This window comes from Balaenoptera borealis, assembly GCF_965194805.1.
Source record: "Balaenoptera borealis genome assembly, chromosome: 7".
NCBI lineage: Eukaryota > Metazoa > Chordata > Mammalia > Artiodactyla > Balaenopteridae > Balaenoptera > Balaenoptera borealis.
Window position 1 is genome coordinate 102,367,796 of NC_138864.1, and position 24,132 is coordinate 102,391,927.

The 24,132-nt window shown below is 37.4% G+C and overlaps 1 protein-coding gene and 1 long non-coding RNA gene across 2 annotated transcripts in view; one reads left to right on the forward strand and one right to left on the reverse strand.

Annotated features, from left to right (window-relative positions):
• Positions 1–24,132, reverse strand: part of SLC13A1 (solute carrier family 13 member 1) — a 319,118-nt gene that overhangs the window by 140,427 nt on the left and 154,559 nt on the right. The gene's annotated exons all lie outside the window — the stretch shown is intronic.
• On the forward strand, positions 1,289–5,523 carry LOC309632556. The gene is made up of 2 exons (XR_014246980.1): positions 1,289–4,778; positions 4,840–5,523. It is a non-coding gene; the product is annotated as an uncharacterized lncRNA (long non-coding RNA).

Genomic DNA, 24,132 nt, shown 5'->3' on the forward strand with positions numbered 1-24,132 from the left:
AAACGTCTATAATCAGTTAATAGTCAGTGTTTTCTTGAAGCCAGTATGAAATTCACCATCTGTAAGTGCTAGAGAAAGATATAAAAATAAAGTTATCAAACCATCAGTCAATGCTACTAGGAAGCTTGGTAATTGTCGTATTAGAAATGACAAGAAAGTAATAATACCAGAGCAGAAAACAAGCTCTCCTCTGAAAACCAGAAGGGGAGCTTCTGTCTTCTCAATCCTGAAAGGTTGCTCTGTCTTCCTTTCTTTGATTTACAGGCAAGAGTCACTGTGCCTGTAAGATTTTGTCAGTGAGAATTATGCTATAATCTTCTATCTATAGATTTGGAGGATAATTAAAATATGAGTAAGAGCTTATCTTTGTTTTCAGTAAGGCCTCCTTTCTCTAATTCTCACATTGATAAAAAGCAGTGCTCAGCAGAGAAAAACCCTACTCTACTAATAAGTTGAGCCATAGGAAACTGTCAACATTCAACCATTTTTCACCTACAAAATTAGAAATTTCCTAGAGTGCAACCCAATAGGTGAAAGCAATTTTTTCCACATATCTTTAGTTTAAAAAGACTTTTCTAAATTCTGATATGAAAACTTTCCCTCTCTCCGAGAACTCACAAATGCTTTGCCAAAACCTGAAATCCCTGAAGTCTTCTTCCTACTTTCCCATCTGGTGGTGGGCCCTCTTAGTGGTCACTGGGGTATCATTTGTGAATGGTGTGGATTTTAGGCACATCTTTCTTTTCTAGCATGTTGCAAGAACATTGTCTGTCATAAGTAGCCCAGGACTACCGAAACAAAACCAAAAGGCCATATGCCTTGTGTGCTTTGAACTGAATGGAGCTGTTTGCCAGAGACTCTGAATCTGGAGGAGGAAAGGGAAAAATTGAAAGGGAAGAAAGTTTGAAATATGTACAGTATTTGTAATATTATGTACATATTAAAATATACACACAATATTATTGCAGGGGTGTAGTACTGACCTCTCTCAGATCGGCCTGAATGATTAGAGATGACACAGCATTGGTATAAAGCAGAAACAGAAGCAATGATTGTAATCTCTGTACATATAATGCTCATTTGGTGGTAGTAACATAGCTGAAGTTTATCATGTTAAGAAGGGTCTATGTGTTTTAATATATAGATTTATTTTTATTCAGGTATGGCAAGGCCAACAGATCCAGAGATCACTGCTATTGAAAAACTAGCTTGTTATACTCACAGGTCACAAGAAATGAAGACATTACCATGTTAAGGGGGGGGGGGCATACAGGGAAGCACCAGGGTCAGACAGGAGGCAGAGGGAGAGGGGGAAATATGGGGACACACCTTTACCGTGATTTCCACAGGAAGGAACAGGCAAGACAGGGTAAGCAGGCTTAGAATTAGCCAGTCTGAATAATTTCAATGGGTTCCAGGGCATAGGGACTGTCCCTAGTTGTCTGGTACCTGGTCCCTGGTCCTGAAGTGATTAGGGCAGATGGGTAGCGACTGGGAGTGTGAGAGGCCAAGGGATGTGGGCTCCGGATTGATTGATTTGCCATCAGAAAGTGTTCTGATGAGCAGGTTGTTTATTATCTCTAAGAGCTGGCTAATTCTGGAGGGGTAGCCCCTCTAGGTCAGAAAGGCCCCAGATTTCAAAGCATCAGAATACAAAAAATAAAAGGCATTGTTAATCCATTACAATAGACTAATAGTCTAATAGACTCCCTAGGTGTCAAGTCGTGGGTTCCTATCACAGTTCTGTCAGCAATTATCTGTGTAACAGGTCACTTCTCTAGCCTTTAATTCTTCCACTAGTGAATTAAACATTATTTGACTAGATAAATCTTAAATATATTAGGTACATATTTAGCATTCTTTGAGTTATGATCACATGACAAAAGGAGATGCCTTATTATATTCAACAAGATAACTCTTATTCAGGACAAGAATTTGGTAAATTCAGTCTGATATAGGAAAATTAGGTTTGAGTACACCTGTTTTTTTAGGCAATCTCTAAAGCAGACAAGTTGTTACTGCCACATGCAGTCTAAAAAACTGCAACTTAAAAGCCAGAATGCCTGCTTATGCCTCAAGGCTTCTTCTAACCACACTGAACTTGGCTGCTGGAATTTGTAAGCACTGCCAGGTCCAGGACCTCCTTCAGAAGCGCTCTCTCATTTTTACTGATTGCTGACGTAAATAAACAGCAACTGGGCTTCCCTGGTGGCGCAGTGGTTGAGAATCTGCCTGCCAATGCAGGGGACACGGGTTCGAGCCCTGGTCTGGGAAGATCCCACATGCCGCGGAGCAACTGGGCCCGTGAGCCACAACTACTGAGCCTGCGCGTCTGGAGCCTGTGCTCCGCAACAAGAGAGGCCGCGACGGTGAGAGCCCCGCGCACTGCGATGAAGAGTGGCCCCCACTTGCCGCAACTAGAGAAAGTCCTCGCACAGAAACGAAGACCTAACACAGCCAAAAATGAATAAATAAATTAAAAATAATAATAAAATAAACAGCAACTACTTTTTACCTTCCTCTTATTCAGCTTTCGTATAGCAACAAGGATATGGAGAGCTCACCATATAGCTGGTAACCAATAAATTTATGCATGACTATTGGTAACCAGCCCAGCAATAAAGTGTCTTAAAGCAAAATACAAATGTAGACTTGACATCGTAAGATGAAAATTGGATTGTTGTTCCCAACCATATGGGAGAGTACCACTATATTTCTGTATCATACCTGAAAGACATATTTCTCAAAATTCTGCCTTGGTGCCTCTGCCATGTTAACCTGGGTATGTGATCCTTATGAAACATAGAAACTTCTGGTATTTCTAATATTTAAGTAAGAATCCTTTACCTTTCCTGCACCTAAATAGAAAACCCTCTGATTAGATGTTATTCCACATCTTTATGTTTTGGTTGTATATAAGCACATTTTTTAAATGGAAAAATTCCAGTGGGGTGTGCGTGCATGTGTGTTTGTGTGTGTGTGTGTGTGTGTGTGTGTGTATGTGTTTGTGTGTTTCTGGGATGGGGGATCAGGTCATAAAGCAGTATATAAAGTATGATCATATCTTCATAAGAATAAATAGATATATTTTAAAGGTCTGGGAAAATATATAGTCAATTGTAAGCAGAATTCATCTTTCAGTGATGAAATTATGGTGATTTAAATTTTCTTCTTTATATGTTTTTGTATTTTCTGAATTATTTGCAATGAATATACATATATTCCTTTTATAATGGAGGAAAATTAAGTTACTTCTATCTTGCAAAACAAATATTCCTACATCCTTAGAGAATTTTTTTGTGAAGACATTATTGAACATTACAAAACTTAGGTCAAATGTCAAATGGTCACTCTCATGTAGATTTAGATTTACAGATCACTATACAGGTTGTTTTCCCCACTTTATTTGGGACCTTCAGTCCGCAATTGTTAAAATCTTTGGCTTATAGATAATATTTAAGGCCAAAAAAACCCAGCCACTATGGTGGAGACTGTAAGTAAAGATTGTTTCTGGTCATACCTCAGTAGCCCTATATTCTTAAGGCCACAGGAGGTGAACTAAAAAGAGAGAATTTCAGTATTAAAAAGAATCAAAATAGTCCATCAGCCACTGCCAAGGTCTCAGTTCAAGCAATTTCTCAGCCCTCAGGTCCTCAGAGTTTACTCTAGTAGGCAACGGAGTATGACGGTTGTATTTAAAAGGTTTCCTTGCTTGATTAGAGCACCATAGTAATGAGGTCATGGTCTCAAGAACACTCCTTATACCAAATGGTTTTACATAAGGAGCAACTGTTTTGCAGCCACAGACTGTGCCAGTATAGTCAGCCAGGTCTTCTGCAGATGCAAGGTTCACAAACAGAGGAACCTGGGAATGAGCGTGTGGCTAAAGCAACAAAAATCTATAACTACCCTTTCCAAAGTAGCTTAAGTTTGCTCCTGTGACAACAGGGCAATAACAGCTTTAAAGAGAAATACTAGGATTTCTAAAGTGGGACTAGAGTACAGATAAATCATTTTAAGATGTCTTTTAAGTAAACCTCCTGGCTCGGAGCTATGGGGAAGCTCATGTGACCCAGCAACCTATATCATCTGATATCTAAGGGGCAAAATAACTCTGTGAGCTTGATGCTTTGATGTCCATCCCATCTTAAAAGTCCTAGAATATTAAGATGGTATGTAAAATTTGAAAAAAGTCGGGTAAAAGACCAGACTAAGATCCTCAATAAGTAACTGAAGTGGCAGCCACTCAATGTCTTTGTGCTCATTCCTGCTTGTTATCTACGTCAGACTTTATGGTTCTCACTTATTCCCATGAGTTATTACAAGAGAAAACATAGGAGAAACTAATTTAAGTTGGGTGAAACTTTTGCAAGGAGCTGTATTAAAGAATTAACATTGTCTTTATAGAAGCACTAATTAAATTGTTCTCATTGCCTACAACACAGGAAACTCCCAAAGGCTGTATTTTAATTGCCAAGCATGTCAGTAGTAGATATCACAAATATTTTATCAAATATGCTTACGGTTGCAATTATTTTCATAAATTAATTACACTTTGAAATCATCAGTCAAAAATTCATGTTAAGGGCTAAAACATTCTCAAATACACTAATCCCCATCATTCTCCTTCAAGTGAGTATGATTAGCCCTGTTCCAAAACCAAATCATCTGAATGGCCATAAAAGAATGTAGTTTGATAGGTAGAGCTAAGGCTACAATGCAGACGTAATGATTCATAGACCATGGTTCTAAGTCTTATCTAGTCAGTATTTTTATAGGTTCTAAGATTAAAGATTCATAGACCATGGTTCTAAGTCTTATCTAGTCAGATTTTTATAGGTTCTAAGATTAAAGGTCATATATCTTCCCTTAGATATGTCAACCATAGCATGATTTTACCAGATGGAATGAGAGGTAAATGACTGGTGTGTTGATAATTAAACTCTAGTTCTCTGCCAATAAACTCAATTTATGTCACATAGTGTCATGGCGGAATAAGATCATTACCTACAAAGTAAAAATGTAAATGTTTTCGTTGGAATTGTTTGGATAATACACTAGCTGTCCAGATTAAGTAAAATGTCTGACAAGATTATAACAAATGGGAAAGAAAAGGAATGCAATATTTGACGATCATCACTTCAATTATTCATTTGTCATCAAAATATGCAAAATGGTGACATATCTTTTTTATTTTAAAAACACGTAAGATCTAGCCTCAAGTTTTTAAGTGCACAATACCATATTGTTAACTATAAGCACAATGTTGTATGGATTCCTAGAGATTTTACATCTTGCATAGCTGTAAACGTATCTGTTGAACAGCAGCTCCCCAATCCCCCCACCTCCCGGCCCTGGCAACCACCATTTGACTTTCTGCATCTATGAGTTTGACTGTTTAGATGCCTTATATAAGAGGAAATGCAGTAATTGTCCTTCTGTGACTGGCTTCCTTCACTTAGCATAATGTCCCCAAGGTTTGAGATATTTGCACTCCTGTATTTATTGCAGCATTTTTCAGAATAGTCAAGAAATGGAAGCAACCTAGAAGTCCACTGACAGATAAACAGATAAAGAAAATATGCTACATACATACAATGGAATATCATTCAGCCTTAAAAAAGACATATCTCTATTTTTAACTTTAACTTCTTATTATGAAAAACTTCAAACCACAGAGCATGATGAATCCCCATGCTTCTGGGACTCCGATTCAAAAATCATCAATTCATAGCCAACTCTGTTTCATCTCTCCCCTTCTCCTGTACCAGAAGCAAACCTCAGGTGTCATATGATTTCATCCACTAATATATCATATGTATCCCTAAAAAGTAAGGACTGTTTTATATACATTACCATAATACCATTATAATATCTAAAATATGAGGTAACAATCTTTCAATATCATTAAATATCTTGGAAGTTTCACATTTCCAATTCCTTACGAATATAAAAAAATGTTCTACAGTTGTTTCTTTGAATAGGAATCCAATAAGACCCACCTTGCAATTGATTGCTTTATCTCTCAAGTCTCTGTTAGTTTATTGGTTCCCCCTCTATCTTTCTTCTTCCTCTTTGAAACTTAATTGTTGAAGAAACTATGGTATTTGTCCTGATGTCTGGATGTTGTCATTGTATCCACTGGTGGCATTTAACATGTTCCTCTAAATTCCATAGTACTAAAATTGGTAGTTGGCTCTAAAAGCTTGAGCAGAATCAGGGTCAATTTTTTTTCTAGACTACTTCATAGATGTGGTAATATTCTTCCATCAGGGCACAAAGTGTCCAATATCATCTATTTTTGTGATAGTACAGTCATTGATGATTATTACCTAGCTCGAATAACCTATTAGAATTTGCATAATGATGATTTTTTACTTCTACCATTTCTTCATTTTTTTAGCTGGAATTCCTTTAGAAAAAGAGTATCTCCTCTATTAATACTTGGCTAAACAATGCTACAAATTTGATAAGAAAGACAGGATAAAGAATTTATTTCTTCCTTTACTGATTAGTTTATTTACCAGCTTACCTTAATTATCACAAGTTAAGGGTCTTTGTTTTTTAAGTATTAAAACTTATTTTAAAGGATTTTATACTGGTGAGCACCTGTATGGTAAAAAGTTGGGACTTTTTTTTAGAAAGCCAATGTATGAAGTTGTCACTTTGTACAGTGTACACTTTAGTCCTCCTAAGTAAATGCGTTTCAAATTAATAAAAGACAACCAAAGAGAAAATATAGAGATGCGCCAGGTGTGACAGGTAGAACTTTTCACTACTAAAGGATTGGTAAAGTCTAAGGGGCTGAACCTGCAATAAAACTAAAGGCATCTTTCTGGAGGCTTAAATGTTGAAAAGGCAGGAGACTACTCATCTACCCATGACAGGAATTATGATTTTTTCTACCTGTTTATTTTTTTTTCTTCCAGTTTTATTGAGATATAGTTGACATACAGCACTGTATAAGTTTAAGGTGTACAGCATAATGATTTGACTTACACACATCATCAAATGATTATGACAATAAGTTTAGTGAACATCCAACTTCTCATATAGATACAAAATTTTAAAAATAGAAAAAAATTATTTTCCTTGTGATGAGAACTCTTAGGACTTACTCTCTTAACTCTCATAAATAACATACAGAGGTGTTCATTATATTTATCACATTGTACATTGCCTCCCTAGTACTTATTTATCTTATAACTGGGAGTTTGTACCTTCTGACTGCCTTCCTTCAACTCCTCCTCCCCTCCGTCTCTAGTAACCACAATTCTGATCTCCTTTTCTATGAGTGTGTCTGTTTGCTTGCTTGTTTTTGAAGTATCATCGACCTACCACACTACGTTAGTTCCTGTTACATAACAAATTGATTCAATATTTCTATACATTTCAAAATGATCACCATGATAATCTAGTTATGATCTGTCACCACACTATATTCCCCACACTGTGCATTTCATACCCATGTCTCATCATTCTGCAACTGGAAGTTGGTGCCTCTTAATCTCGCTGTCATATTTCTTTCCTCCACCCACCCCTTCCCCTCTGGCAACCACCTGTTTGTTATCTATAACTCTGTTTCTGTTTTGTTACGTTTGTTCATTTGTTTTGTTTTTTAGATTCCACATATAAGTGATATCATACAGTATTTGTCTTTCTCTGTCTGACATTTCACTTAGCATAATACCCTCTAGGTCCATCCATGTTGTTGTAAATAGCAAGATTTCATTCTTTTTTAACGGCTGAGTAATCATCCATTGTATATATATATACCATGTCTTCATTCATCTATTGATAGGCACTTGGGTTGCTTCATATCTTGACTATTGTAAATAACGCTGCAGTGAACATAGGGGTGCATATCTTTTCTAATTAGTGATTTTGTTTTCTTTGGAGAAATACCCAGGATTGGAATTGCTGGATCATATGGTAGTTCTATTTTTAAGATTTTGAAGACTCTCCATACCGTTTTCCACAGTAGCTGCATCAATTTAACATCCCCACCAAGAGTGCACAAAGGTCCCCTTCTCTCCACATCCCCACCAACACTTGTTATTTGTTGTCTTTTTGATAACAGCCATTCTGACAGGCAAGAGGTGATATCTCATTGTGGATTTGATTTACATTTCCCTGATGATTAACGCTCTTGAGCATCTTTTCGTGCGCCTGTTGGCCATCTGTATGTCTTCTTTGAAAAAATGTCTGTACAGATGCTCTGCCCATTTTTCAATTGGGTTATTTGTGTTTTTGTTTTTTAATGTTGAATTGTATGAGTTCTTTGAAGATTTTGGTATTGATCCCTTATCAGATATATCATTTGCAACTATCTTCTATTCAATAGGTTGCCTTTTCGTTTTGTTGATAGTTCCCTTTGCTGTGCAGAAGCTTTTTAGTTTGATGTAGTCCCATTGGTTTATTTTTGCTTCAGTTTCCCTTGCCTGAGGAGATATATCCAAAAAAATATTGCTAAGACCTATGTTAAAGAGCTTACTGCCTATGTTTTCTTCCAGAAGTTTTATGGTTTCAGGTCTTACAGTTAAGTCTTTAATCCATTTTGAATTTATGTTTATGCATGCTGTGACGGAGTAGTACACCTTAATTCTTTTGCATGTAGCTCTCCAAGATCAGGAGGTGGGTCTAACCCAGGCTCCTTTCAAATTATTGCTTCTGCCCTGGGTCCCGGAGTATGTAAGCATCTGTATGTACCCTTTAAGAGTGGAGTCTCTATTTCCCACAGCGCTTTGACTCTCTGGAAAGTAAGCCCTGCTGGCTTTCAAAGCCAAGTGTTCTGGGGGCTTATCTTCCCAGTGCAGGATCCCCAGGCTGGGGAGCCTGATGTGGGGCTTGGATCCCTTGTTCCTTGAGAAGGACTTCTGCAAATGTAGTTTTCCTCCCCATTGTGGGTCACCTACCCAGGGGTATTAAGTGTACCACCTCTCCATCCTCCCACCCATCTCGCTGTGGTTCTTTCTTTGTATCTTTAGTTGTAGAAGATCTTCTTTGCTAGTCTTCTGGTCTTTCTCATCAATAATTACTCTGTAAATAGTTGTAATTTTGGTGTGCCCATGGGAGGAGGTGAGCTCAGGGTCTTCTTACTCTGCCATCTTGGCCACTCTTCCCTTACATGTTTACCTTGAAGATAAAAAGTGAAGAGATTCCATCGTCAAAGTAAGGAAGTCTCTGGGTGGCCAGTGCTGATTCCAGGGGCCCCTTCTTCCTTCCTGATACGCTGGAGGTGTCTTGAAAAGAGCATGCTACTCAGAATCCTCTTGTTTGGCATGCAGCCAGGCTCATGGCTGCATATGGTTCTAGTGGGTCAGAGAGGAGAACATTTTTCCATCTATATCTGAGAGGGGATGAAGCTAAAGTAGAGGCTGACCATGCTGCGGTTTGCTGAGCTTCTTCAGTGCCTTGCCACTGCTCTTGGGATAAACCCCACCTGTATAACTTGCTAATCAAGGCCACTATTACCTGGTCTACCCTAACTATTCTAACTAGCATCCACTATATTTCTTTCACAGCCTCCCTACTAGAGTGCCTATGGTCTAGAAGAAAAACAATCAAATTTACTACTCTTCTCTGATCATACTTGAAACTCTTTTCCATGTCTGTTCATGCTGTTCCAGTTTCCTATTTATGGACTTTTCTACCAAACACCATCTCTGACTTCTCCACTCTTGAGCCACAATTAATACCCCTTCTGTGGTGGGTAGAAGGATGGCCCCCAAAGATATCTACATCCTAATCCCTGGAACCAGTGAATAGGTTGCTTTACATGGCAAGGTGGAATTAAGGTTACAGATGGAATTAAGTTTGCTGATCAGCTGATTTTAAAATAGAGAGATTATATTGGATTATCTGCATGGGTTCAATGTAATCACGAGTCCTTAAAAGTAGAAGAAGGAAGCAGAAGAGTATGTCAGAGTGATGTGATGTGAGAAGGATCCAACTCATCATTGCTGGTTTTGAAGAGGGAGAAAGGAGACCATGAGCCAAAGAATGCAGGCAACCTCTTGAAGATGGAAAATTCTGCGAGAAAACAGATTTTCCCCTGGACCCTTCAGGAGGGGACACAGACTTGCTGACACATTGATTTTAGCCCATGAGAACTGTTGGACTTCTAACCTAGAGAAATTAAGATAAGCTACTAAATTTGTAGTGGTTTGTTGCAGCAGTCGTGGAAGACCAACGCACCATTCTTTTTGCTCACATGGCACTTTTTACCACTATTATAGCTGCATAGTTGGAGGCAGCAAATGTAGTGCATCAGAGTAAGATTCCACCCGGATGCAAACTTCTGCTTTGCTACTTCTCAGCTGTATGATCTTGGGCAACTAAAGGCACTTCTGTGAAGCTCGCTTCACATCAGATCGTCTGCTTACACCTTTCCATTGCACAGAGCTCCGGTCCTTTGAGGTATTTCTCACAATTATAATTAAATAATCAATTGGGTGCTTAAGTAAATGTCTGTTTCTCCCTTGAGATAGTGGTTTCCCCAAGGGAAGGAGCTCTAACTATCTTGTTACTACCTTGTATCCCTAGCACAGAGCTCCAGTGCTAAGCAAAAACAGGCATTTAAAAATATTTGCCAATTAAATGGATTTGATTAAACGTATCACCTTGGGTGTGATGTAGACAATACTGTCCAGTAAAATATCAGTACATTCAGAATGTAAAAATAAATTCACTGTCCCAGTATAATTCAGGGATTTAGGGAGCCATGACTCAAGAGATTTCATAATCTCCTCTTTTCAAACCCCATTTCTAAAGTTATTCTATTTTGTCCCCTCCCTCCTTACTTTGCTTTCCTAACAAGGAGGTGTTTTCACTGTTAGGTGTACCTAGAACAGATGGAAAGTTTAATAGCTATAGGTAGGGCCTCCCCAGGTATCTCCACCCTGGTAGAGTTCCCATGAGGCCAGGGTCTGATACTCATATTTACAGGTAAAAAATATAAATTTACTGTGATAAGCTCTAGGGGACTGATTCAGCTCAATCAGCTAAAAGACCATTTGTTAATTTACAATGAGGAGTATTCCAGGAGCAAAAACAAAATTTATTTTCACTGGATCATACCTTCTTTATCCAGCAGGAAAATTTAATAGGAAAAACTGTTTTTAAGTTTTAGAAAACAGACATGAATATAAACCTAACAACGTATAAATACAAAGCATATATACCGAGTACTCTTATAAGCAAGTAATACTCATAAAAGAATGATTCTGACTTTTATTTGAATGCATCCAGAATTGGTATTTGCTGTTCAGTGATCACTATAAATGGTTAATAGATCATATATGTAATTGTCTTGCCTCCAGACCATAGAAAAAAAGAAGAATCTTTTAAAATTTATAACAGTGTCAACTTTAACACTTCACATCTTGTTTCTAAATCTTAAAAACTTTTTTTCATCCAATAAATAATTACACTTCAGGCATTCTGTAGAAATGGATCCCTGCAGAGCTCTTGACATAAGCCCTGTAAAGACCACTAGTATGTGAAAGGAAGTCTATAGAACATGCTAGTGATTCATCACTCTGGGTTATTGATATTCAAGCCTTGAACTGAGCCGAACCTCCAAGAAGCCACATATTTGTCCCAGAGAAATTTGAGTCCCTATAGAAACAGTGGGCCCTCAGCTGCTATGAAGTTTGTTTGTAAGGAATAGTTATGTGAAGAATGTGTCAGCATCCTTTCTAAAATAAACTGGAAGATGCTGTAGCTTATACGTTCACTATCCCTGTACTATCACAAAGGTCTGAATTATCAATCAATGAAATAAGAGTCTTCCTCAGCCTTAAGCTTTATTAATGATTAGCAGAGAATTCAAAACAATAATGCAAGCAGCACCAATATCTATGAGGCCCCATACATCAGATGCAGCTCTTAGAATACTCATTTCTGCACCTGAGTTCATTTGGTTTCAGAATTATGCTATCTAATTAGGTATCAGTCAAGCACAGGGAAATCACTGAGTTGGGGGGCTCTTGAATTTATATGCCTCATTAATCATACAGACCTGTTCTGGCTACATAATTAAATCCTATTCTTCAACACAGCAGCAGGAGCACATAATTCCATAAATTTCAGATTTATTTATAAGACTCAAACTAGATAAACCAGGTACACCCTTCTAAAAGGCTTCCTGTTCCATAAGTCAATGTTTGCACAAGTTCAGGTCAGTCTTCCCTCCAGCACCCCTGAGGATAGGAAACTAGTTACAGACCCACTGTTAAATCTTTTCTTCCCTACGCCTATATAAGGATCCTTCAGGTAAACTACTGAAAGAATTTAGCAATAGAAAAAATAGCTCCCTCTCTTAAAAAGAGGTCAAATAAATAAACAGATATCATAAATAAAATAGAACTATTAACTCAAAAAAGATGTGCTTACTTTTAATTGACAATAGGAATTCTATAACTCAATATAGCTCTCCTTTTTTGGCTTTAGCTGCTACAGTATCATGCCTTAAATAAGTACATAATCTTGAAACTATTTGTATCCAAGCTTTTATATATAATTACCTTCAATCTCATATACCATATGATTTTTTTCCTATAGAAGTGCATCTTCTACCTCCTACACTTTTGGTAGGAATGTAAATTGGTGCATCCACTAAGGAAAACAGTATGGAGTTTCCGTAAAAAACTAAAAATAGAACTGCCATATGATACAGCAATCTCATTCCTGGGTATATATCTGGGAAACCAAAACTCTAATTCAAGAAGATACATGCACCCCAATGTTCACAGCAGCACTATTTACAATAGCTGATGAGCCATAAACAGATAACTGGCTTAAGAAGATGTGAGATATATATATATATAATGGAATATTACTCATCCATAAAAAAGAGTGAAATATTGCCATTTTCAGCAACATGGATAGACCGAGAGAATATTACACTGAGTTAAGTGAGTCAGGCAGAGAAAGACAAATACTGTATGATATCACTTATATGTGGAATCTAAAAATAATACAAATGAAACTATATTCAAAACAGAAACAGATTCACAGACATAGAAAACAAATTTATGGTTACCAAAGGGGAAAGGGAGGGGGGGAGAGATTAAATTAGGAGTATGGGATTAACAGATACAAACTACTATACATAAAATAGAAAAGCAACAGAGATTTACTGTATAGCACAGGGAATTATATTCAATATCTTCTAATACCCTATAATGGAAAATAATCTAAAAAACACATATATATATACATGTATATATAAAACTAAATCACTTTGCTATATACCTGAAACTAACACAATATTGTAAATCAACTATACTTCAATAGAAAAAAAGAAAAAGAAATGCATCTTCTATTTTAAGCAACCTCAAACAATTTTTGGAATAAATATATTCTAAATAGCTAAAAGTTGTATATTTATCTAGAATAAAATTATAGTTAGCTTCCTATTTCTGAGAGCAATATTGCTTCTCTGCCACATCTGCTTCTTCACCCTCTTACACTTTCTTTTCACAAACTACCACTGATAAACATCATAGTCAAAGGTCACGGAACTTACTTCTTACTACTGGGTTCTTTCCTTCCCTACCACCTTTCCCAAGGCGAAAGCTCTGAGTTAACTGCATCACCCTCACCCCACAAACCCAGGGGCCTTAATCAACTGTTGTCTGTTCACTCTGAAGTTCCAAAGTTCCTGGATGCTGGAGGGCTTGAGGAAACAGAAATTCTCATCCATGAGATTTGAATAACTGCTCATGGGGTAATGGCAGGATCACCATATTGAGAGGAGGAATAAGGAGTGAAGGCTATCAGGAGAAGAAACAGTGGAATAGGGCCTGTATTTTATGATTAGGCAAAGAGATTAAAAGGATATGCTCAGATTATTGAGAAGGGAAAAAAAGACCAAGATTCAACCAAGCATATAACTGTCTTTTTCTTGTATTTAGGTAGTTCAAGCATATTAGAATTCTAAAATATTAATATTAAAAGGACTTTAGAAATCATTTTATCCAACCTCTTTATTCACAACCATTTAAGATCAAATTGGGAAGGGGAAAGACTGACTATAGTGGCAAGCAAGTCTTCTTTCCCTTCCCTCTCTAAATCTCTTATTCTTCTTTTAAATTGTTCTTTCTTTGCCTTACAAATTTTTGAGGTCAAATTTTTTGTCTTTTCTTTAATAGCTTTAAATGTTTTAGTCTTAATTAAGAAAGCTTTTTCCATTTCTAGTTGATAGAGGAATTCACTTTTTCTCTGGTACATATATAGGGTTTTTTTTTTAATTTTCATTTTTTAAATATTCAGATATCTGATCAATCAGTGGAATTTATTCTTATGTATAGTTTGAGGCTAGAATCTAAATTTTATCTTTTTTCAATATTTCTCCAGTTGTTGAAAAATGTCTCTTTCCCCCAGTGATTTAATATACATACATTGTCCTACATACTTGGGTCTAATTTTTAGTTTTCTATGTGTTCCCTTGGAATGTCAGGCCGTCCATTCATACACAGTCCACGTTGTTTTAATTAGAGGCTATACAGTATGTTTTAATATCTAGTACTACTAGTCTCCTTACTTTCCATTGCTCTTTTTCACCTGTGTTTTTTTCCCTCCATAGTAATTTGAGCTTCATTAATATTTTTCATATGAACTTTAGATTCAGTTTATCTAACTCTTTTTAAAAATTGGTATTTTTATTGGGGTTGTATATTATCTTGGATAGAATTAGCATCTTGATGGTGTTTATTCTTTTTTTCTAAGAATATGGAATAGCTTTCCATGTGTTCAAATGTAATGTACGTTTCATAAGTATTTTAAGGCTTTCTCTATAACTTTTTCACATTTGTTAACTTTATACTTTCCTCTCCCATTTTTTAGTTATGTTATCTCTATTTACTCAGAACATCTAACATTTACATTCTAATCTTCCACCTTTACTCTCACCTTTATTTTACTCTTAGACATAATTAAATATATGCAACGATGCTCACTAGAAGGCCTTTGTTATCATCTCTCGATTGAATGAAGACTGTTCTCGGGGAGATTCCTGAGGAAAAACCTGTGAGTGCAATATTCCGAGTTCTTACATGGTTAAAATGGGTTTGTCTATAGCTGTAAACACTGAAGGACTGCGTATAAAACCCTTGGCTCACACGTTCCTTCCTGAATGTCTTGAAAATATTACCCTACTTTTATCTAACATTATATGCTATTGTTGACAATTTTCAGTCTGAGTTTTGACTTTCTGGTTTGTGGTTGTCTTTTCCATCCTCAGTTACTTGTTTAATTATATTGAGTTCATTTTTCAGTATTGTGTTACAATTTTCCTTTGTATTATGGCTTTTTCTCAGGGCAAGGCAATTATCATTATCTTACACAACTCTTCCATTTTCCTTTCCCTTCTTTATTTTTTTATACAAGAAAATTGTGTTCCTCATCTCATTTAGAGCAGGATAAGAGATGATTCAGTATCAAAGTAAAAAGTTGCACAATTTTCCATTATTACTACATGGTAGGACTTCACCTCCCTTACAACTTGATTTTCTCTCCCTGGGACTCAGACGTCTCTTTGCTATCAAATCAACCCTCTGGCTCATTCTCCATTACCTATTTTCAATTATTCTTGTCAGTGCTGTCTTCAGTGTGAGAAATGATGAGAAATTGAACATTTTTCCCTTGGAGAATATTACTTGGCCCTATCTTTCTAGCTGAGCTCTACATATCCAATATCAATAACCTCAGTTTCTTCCCACATTCCCTAAGTTTTAAAGAAAAATTAGAATGCTGTAAATAAATGTGATACCAGATGCACTCCAGCAAATGATAGCTCTTGGAATAGCATCTGAAATGACAATATGTACTCACTTGGAATTCAGAAATGAAAATGTCCCAGTGCCTTCCTTGCTTCATTACTGAAGGGAATCAGCCTTATACCACAGCAATCGCCTGTTCCCACCAGCTGACAATGAAATGAATACTCTGTAGGAGCTGAGATGATTGTGGCATTAAACTTAGCAGTCTCTCCATGATCCCGCAAGACTGCTACTGAATCTAAACTAAATCAGTTTTGAGAAGAGTCTGTACAGAACTTGTTCATCGTTTAAAATCTGGAGGGGAAATATGAGTAAAATCAAATGAGTTAGGAAAGAGATTATCAGCTAAGAGATAGCTCAGGGATCTGTTTTAGGTCAGGCGGAGGGAATAGGACAGAAACAACCAAACAGCCTGAGGAGAGTTGACATTATCCACAAAAGCCCAAGAGATTGTTTTATTATTGTCATCAGTTGCAATGATGATGAAAATAGTAGTGATCTGGTGTTCAGTGAACACAAAACACTGCAATAGCAACAGCATTGGCTGCAGAAAGAAAAGCATGATACAGCTTCCCTGGCTGCTACACTTGGCATCTAAATTACCCAGACTATGACCCAGAGCAGGGACACTTAGGGAATAGAGCAGATGCCTGAGATAGGGCAAGCATCTGACACAGCATGACATCAGATAGAGAGGATCGATTGGTCTTAGTCCTTTAATCTCCTGTTGGAAGGGTAATAAGTGACAGTTTAGGGTATTAGGAGGTTAAGGAGCAAGGCGGGGGGGTGGTGAGGAGCATATTAATATCTCTGGGTAAAACTTTCGGAATGTACCTCATTTAAGATTCACAACAATGCAATCAGTTAGATACTATGGTTTCTATTCTACATAGGAAGTAACCGAGGTTTGCAGAAGTTAAAACCGTCCCAGCTTCAGGCAGTGAGGAGAGAGAGCAGAATGCAGGCTTGAGGCCCAGTGAGGCAGAGCTGCAGCGTTCTGCATTGAGAGCCTGGAGACGACACTGGACAAGGAGAGGAAATGGAAGATGCTCGAGGATGTGATCTCCTCCCTACAGAACGTCCTCCTCTACACGGTCCTGCTGGGAGTCACTTGCTTTATCCAAAAGAAATTGGACAGCATCTAAAGACTGGGCATTCTATTTGGATACGTGATATGAAGAACCTGATAACACTTTCTACTTCTATCTGCAAATGAGACTCTTTGACCGTCACAGTTAAAACAGAAAACTATTTGTCAAGTGTGAAAAAACCTTCTGGTCATAGTGCGCCTTGCGTCTGTTACATTCAGCCTCCATGAATGTTGATATAATTGTAAATCAGGCCAAACTCCATTTTCCAACAACTATTCATTATAAGAGAATTACGTCAAATTGGCACTGTCTTGTAAGTCATTTCTGTTTACCATTTTACTTCTGTCCAGAGCACTTCTGTGGAGAGTCTCTTACAGTTAGTTATGGTTTGTGAAAGCACACAACCACAATGATATTTAAGCACAGGACCATTAGTCTACATTTTTAATAAATGTGTGAATATTTTGTATGCTCAATTCATCAAATATTTGGAAATATGATTAAATATCCCATTATGTTTTGGATTTCTCTATTTCTTTTGTAGATCCATCAATTCCTAATGTACTTTGAAATTTTGTTATTATATACATACAAGTTTAAAATATGAACTAATACTTTAAAACTTATATTATGATATTGTTTATTTATTTTAAAATTTATTTATTTGTCATAACTTTATTTTATTTTATTTTTTTAAATGTTTTTATTGGAGTATAATTGCTTTACAATGGTGTGTTAGTTTCTGCTTTATAACAAAGTGAATCAGCTATACATATACATATGTTCCCATATCTCTTCCCTCTAGAGTCTCTGTCCCTCCCACTCTCCCCATCCCACCCCTCTAGGTGGTCACAAAGCACCGAGCTGATCACCCTGTGCTATGCGACTGCTTCCCACTAGCTATCTATTTTACATTTGGTAGTGTATATATGTCCATGCCACTCTCTCACTTTGTCCCAGCTTACCCTTCCCCCTCCCCATGTCCTCAAGTCCATTCTCCAGTACATCTGCGTCTTTACTCCCGTCTTGCCCCTAGGTTCTTCATGACCTTTTTTTTTTTTTTTTTGATTCCATATATATGTGTTAGCATACGGTATTTGTTTTTCTCCTTCCACCTTACTTCACCCTGTATGACAGTCTCTAGCCCCGTCCACCTCACTACAAATAACTCAATTTCATTTCTTTTTATGGCTGAGTAATATTCCATTGCATATATGTGCCACATCTTCTTTATCCATTCATCTGTCGATGGACACTTAGGTTGCTTCCATGTCCTGGCTATTGTAAATAGAGCTACAATGAACATTGTGGTATATGACTCTTTTTGAATTATGGTTTTCTCAGGGTATATGCCCAGTAGTGGGATTGCTGGGTCGTATGGTAGTTCTATTTTTAGTTTTTTAAGGAACCTCCATACTGTTCTCCACAGTGGCTGTATCAATTTACATTCCCACCAATAGTGCAAGAGGGTTCCCTTTTCTCCACACCCTCTCCAGCATTTATTGGTTGTAGATTTTTTGATGATGGCCATTCTGACTGGTGTGGTGATACCTCATTGTAGTTCTGTTTTGCATTTCTCTAATGATTAGTGATGTTGAGCATCCTTTCATGTGTTTGTTGGCAATCTGCATATCTTCTTTGGAGAAATGTCTATTTAGGTCTTCTGCCCATTTTTGGATTGGGTTGTTTGTTTTTTTGATATGGAGCTGCATGTAAATTTTGGAGATTAATCCTTTGTCAGTTGCTTCATTTGCAAATATTTTCTCCCATTCTGAGGATTGTCTTTTTGTCTTGTTTATGGTTTCCTCTGCTGTGCAAAAGCTTTGAAGTTTCATTAGGTCCCATTTGTTTATTTTTGTTTTTATTTCCATTTCTCTAGGAGGTGGGTCAAAAAGGATCTTGCTGTGATTTATGTCATAGAGTGTTCTGCCTATGTTTTCCTCTAAGAGTGTTACAGTGTCTGGCCTTACATTTAGGTCTTTAATCCATTTTGAGTTTATTTTTGTGTATGGTGTTAGGGAGTGTTCTAATTTCATTCTTTTACATGTAGCTGTCCAGTTTTCCCAGCACCACTTATTGAAGAGACTGTCTTTTCTCCATTGTATATCCTTGCCTCCTTTGTCATAGATTAGTTGACCATAGGTGCGTGGGTTTATGTCTGGGCTTTCTATCCTGTTCCATTGATCTATATTTCTGTTTTTGTGCCAGTATCATACTGTCTTGATTACTGTACCTTTGTAGCATAGTCTAAACTCAGGGAGCCTGATTCCTCCAGCTCCCTTTTTCTTTCTCAAGGTTGCTTTGGCTATTCTGGGTCTTTTGTGTTTCCATACAAATTGTGAAATTTTTTGTTCTAGTTCTGTGAAAAATGCCATTGGTAGTTTGATAGGGATTGCATTGAATCTGTAGATTGCTTTGGGTAGCATAGTCATTTTCACAATGTTGATTTTTCTGATACAAGAACATGGTATATCTCTCCATCTGTTGGTATCATCTTTAATTTCTTTCATCAGTGTCTTATAGTTTTCTGCATACAGGTCTTTTGTCTCCTTAGGTAGGTTTATTCCTAGGTATTTTATTCTTTTTGTTGCAATGGTAAATGGGAATGTTTCCTTAATTTCTCTTTCAGATTTTTCATCATTAGTGTATAGGAATGCAAGAGATTTCTGTGCATTAATTTTGTATCCTGCTACTTTACCAAATTCATTGATTAGCTCTAGTAGTTTTCTGGTAGCATCTTTAGGATTCTCTATGTATAGTATCATGTCATCTCAAACAGTGACAGCTTTACTTCTTCTTTTCCGATTTGGAGTCCTTTTATTTCTTTTTCTTCTCTGATTGCTGTGGCTAACACTTCCAAAACTATGTTGAATAATAGTGGTGAGAGTGGGCAACCCTGTCTTGTTCCTGATCTTAGTGGAAATGCTTTCAGTTTTTCACCATTGAGGACGATGTTGGCTGTGGGTTTCTCATATATGGCCTTTATTATGTTGAGGTAAGTTCCCTCTATGCCTACTTTCTGGAGGGTTTTTATTATAAATGGGTGTTGAATTTTGTCGAAAGTTTTCTCTGCATCTATTGAGATGATCATATGGTTTTTCTCCTTCAATTTGTTAATATGGTGTATCACGTTGATTGATTTGCATATATTGAAGAATCCTTGCATTCCTGGGAGAAACCCCACTTGATCATGGTGTATGATCCTTTTAATGTGCTGTTGAATTCTGTTTGCTAGTATTTTTTGAGGATTTTTGCATCTCTGTTAATTGGTGATGTTGTTCGGTAGTTTTCTTTTTTGTGACATCTTTGTCTGGTTTTGGTATCAGGCTGATGGTGGCCTTGTAGAATGAGTTTGGGAGTGTTCCTCCCTCTTCTATATTTCAGAAGAGCTTGAGAAGGATAGGTGTTAGCTCTTCTCTAAATGTTTGATAGAATTCACCTGTGAAGCCATCTGGTCCTGGGCTTTTGTTTGTTGGAAGATTTTTGATCACAGTTCCAATTTCAGTGCTTGTGATTGGTCTGTTCATATTTTCTATTTCTTCCTGGTTCAGTCTTGGAAGGTTGTGCATTTCTAAGAATTTGTCCATTTCTTCCAGGTTGTCAATTTTATTGGTATATAGTTGCTTGTAGTAATCTCTCATGATCCTCTGTAATTCTTCAGTGTCAGTTGTTACTTCCCCTTTTTCATTTCTAATTCTATTGATTTGAGTCTTCTCCCTTTTTTTCTTGATGAGTCTGGCTAATGGTTTATCAATTTTGTTTATCTTCTCAAAGAACCAGCTTTTAGTTTTATTGATCTTTGCTACCGTTTCCTTCATTTCTTTTTCATTTATTTCTGATCTGATCTTTATGATTTCTTTCCTTCTGCTAACTTTGGGGTTTTTTTTATTCGTCTTTCTCTAATTGCTTTAGGTGTAAGGTTAGGTTGTTAATTTGAGATGTTTCTTGTTTCTTAAGGTAGGGTTGTATTGGTATAAACTTCCCTCTTAGAACTGCTTTTGCTGCATCCCATAGGTTTTGGGTCATCGTGTTTTCTTTGTCATTTGTTTCTAGGTATTTTTTGATTTCCTCTTTGATTTCTTCAGTGATCTCTTGGTTATTTAGTAGTGTATTGTTTAGCCCCCATGCGTTTGTATTTTTTACAGTTTTTTTCCTGTAATTGATATCTAGTCTCATAGTGTTGTGGTCAGAAAAGGTACTTGATACGACTTCAATTTTCTTAAATTTACCAAAGCTTGACTTGTGACCCAAGATATGATCTATCCTGGAGAATGTTCCATGGGCACTTGAGAAGAAAGCGTATTCTGTTGTTTTTGTATGGAATGTCCTATACATATCAATTAAGTCCGTCTTGTTTAATGTGTCTTTTAAAGCTTGTGTTTCCTTTTTTATTTTCATTTTGGGTGATATGTCCTTTGGTGAAAGTGGGGTGTTAAAGTCCCCTACTATGATTGTGTTACTGTCAATTTCCCCTTTTATGACTGTTAGCATTCACCTTATGTATTGAGGTGCTCCTATGTTGGGTGCATAAATATTTACAATTGTTATATCTTCTTCTTGGATTGATCCCTTGATCATTATGTAGTGTCCTTCTTTGTCTCTTGTAATAGTCTTTAGTTTAAAGTCTATTTTGTCTGATATGAGAATTGCTACTCCAGCTTTCTTTTGATTTCCATTTGCATGGAATATCTTTTTCCATCCCCTGACTTTCAGTCTGTATGTGTCCCTATGTCTGAAGTGGGTCTCTTGTAGAAAGCATATATATGGGTCTTGTTTTTGTATCCATTCAGCCAGTCTAGGCCTTTTGGTTGGAGCATTTAATCCACTTACATTTAAGGTAGTTATCGATATGTATTTTCTTATTACCATTTTCTGAATTGCTTTGGGTTTGTTATTGTAGGTCTTTTCCTTCTCTTGTGTTTCCTGCCTAGAGAAGTTCCTTTAGCATTTGTTGTAAAGCTGGCTTGGTAGTGCTGAATTCTCTTAGCTTTTGCTTGTCTGTAAAGTTTTTAATTTCTCCATCGAACCTGATTGAGATCCTTGCTAGGTAGAGTAATCTTGGTTGTAGGTTTTTCCCTTTCATCACTTTAAATATGTCCTGCCACTCCCTTCTGGCTTGCAGAGTTTCTGATGAAAGATCAGATGTTAACCTTATGGGGATTCCCTTGTACGTTATTTGTTGCTTTTCCCTTGCTGCTTTTAATAGTTTTTCTTTGTATTTAACTTTTGATAGTTTGATTAATATGTGTCTTGGCGTATTTCTCCTTGGATTTATCCCGTATGGAAATGTCTGTGCTTCCTGGACTTGATTAACTATTTCCTTTCCCATGTTAGGGAAGTTATTAACTATAATCTCTTCAAATATTTTCTCAGTCCCTTTCTTTTTCTCTTCTTCTTCTGAGACCCCTATAATTTGAATGTTGATGCGTTTAATGTTGTCCTAGAGGTCTCTGAGACTGTCCTCAATTCTTTTCATTCTTTTTTCTTTATTCTGCTCTGCGGTAGTTATTTCCACTGTTTTATCTTCCAGGTCACTTATCTGTCCTTCTGCCTCAGTTATTCTGCTATTGATTCCTTCTAGAGAATTTTAAATTTCATTTATTGTGTTGTTCATCATTGTTTGTTTGTTTGCTCTTTAGTTCTTCTAGGTCCTTGTTAAACGTTTCTTGTATTTTCTCCATTCTATTTCCAAGCTTTTGGATATCTTTACTATCATTATTCTGAATTCTTTTTCAGGTAGACTGCCTCTTTCCTCTTCATTTTTTTGGTCTGGTGGGTTTTTACCTTGCTCCTTCATCTGCTGTGTATGCCTCTGTCTTCTCATTTTGCTTAACTTACGGTGTTTGGGGTCTCCTTTTCACAGGCTGCAGGTTTGTAGTTTGCATTGTTTTTGGTGTCTGCCTGCAGTGGCTAATGTTGGTTCAGTGGGTTGTGTAGGCTTCCTGGTGGAGGGGCCTGGTGCCTGTGTTCTGGTGGATGAGGCTGGATCTTGTCTTTCTGGTGGGCAGGTCCACATCTGGTGGTGTGTTTTGGGGTGTCTGTGACCTCATTATGATTTTAGGCAGCCTCTCTGCTAATGGGTGGGGTTGTGTTCCTGTCTTGCTAGTTGTTTGGCATAGGGTGTCCAGCACTGTAGCTTGCTTGTCGTTAAGTGGAGGTGGGTCTTGGCGCTGAGATGGAGATCTCTGGGAGATTTTCACCATTTGATATTACGTGGAGCTGGGAGGTCTCTGGTGGACCAATGTCCTGAACTTGGCTCTCCCACCTCAGTGGCACAGGCCTGACACCCGGCCAGAGCACCAAGAGCCTGTCATCCACACGGCTCAGAGTAAAAGGGAGAAAAGAAAGAAAGAAAGAAAAAGATAAAATAAAATAAAATAAAAAGTTATTAAAAAAAACAAAAAATAATTATTAAAACAATTTTTTAAGTATTTAAAAGAGAAAGAAAGAAAGAACAACCAAACCAAAAAACAAATCCACCAATGATAACAAGCACTGAAAACTATACTTCAAAAAAAAAAAAAAGGAGAGACAGAACCCTAGGACAAATGGTAAAAGCGAAGCTATACAGACAAAATCACACACAGAAGCATATGCATACACACTCACAAAAAAAGAAAAAGGCAAGGGCTTCCCTGGTGGTGCAGTGGTTGAGAATCTGCCTGCCAATGCAGGAGACATGGGTTCGAGCCCTTGTCTTGGAAGATCCCACATGCCACGGAGCAACTAAGTCCGTGAGCCACAATTACTGAGCCTGCGCGTCTGGAGCCTGTGCTCCGCAACAAGAGAGGCCGCGATAGTGAGAGGCCCGCGCACCGCGATGAAGAGTGGCCCCCACTTGCCACAACTAGAGAAAGCCCTCGCACAGAAACGGAGACCCAACACAACCATAAATAAATAAATAAATAAATAAATAAAGACTTTAAAAAAAAAAAGAAAATGGGAAAAAATATATATATCATTGCTCCCAAAGTCCACCTCCTCAATTTTGGGATGATTCCTTGTCTATTCAGTTATTCCACAGATGAAGGTACATCAACTTGATGGTGGAGATTTACTCCGCTGCTCCTGAGGCTGCTGGGAGAAATTTCCTTTCTCTTCTTTGTTCGCACAGCTCCCGGGGTTCAGCTTTGGATTTGGCCCTGCCTCGTCCTGTAGGTTGCCTGAGGGCATCTGTTCTTCGCTCAGACAGGACGGGGTTAAAGGAGCAGCTGCTTCGGGGGCTCTGGCTCACTCAGGCCGCAGGGAGGGAAGGG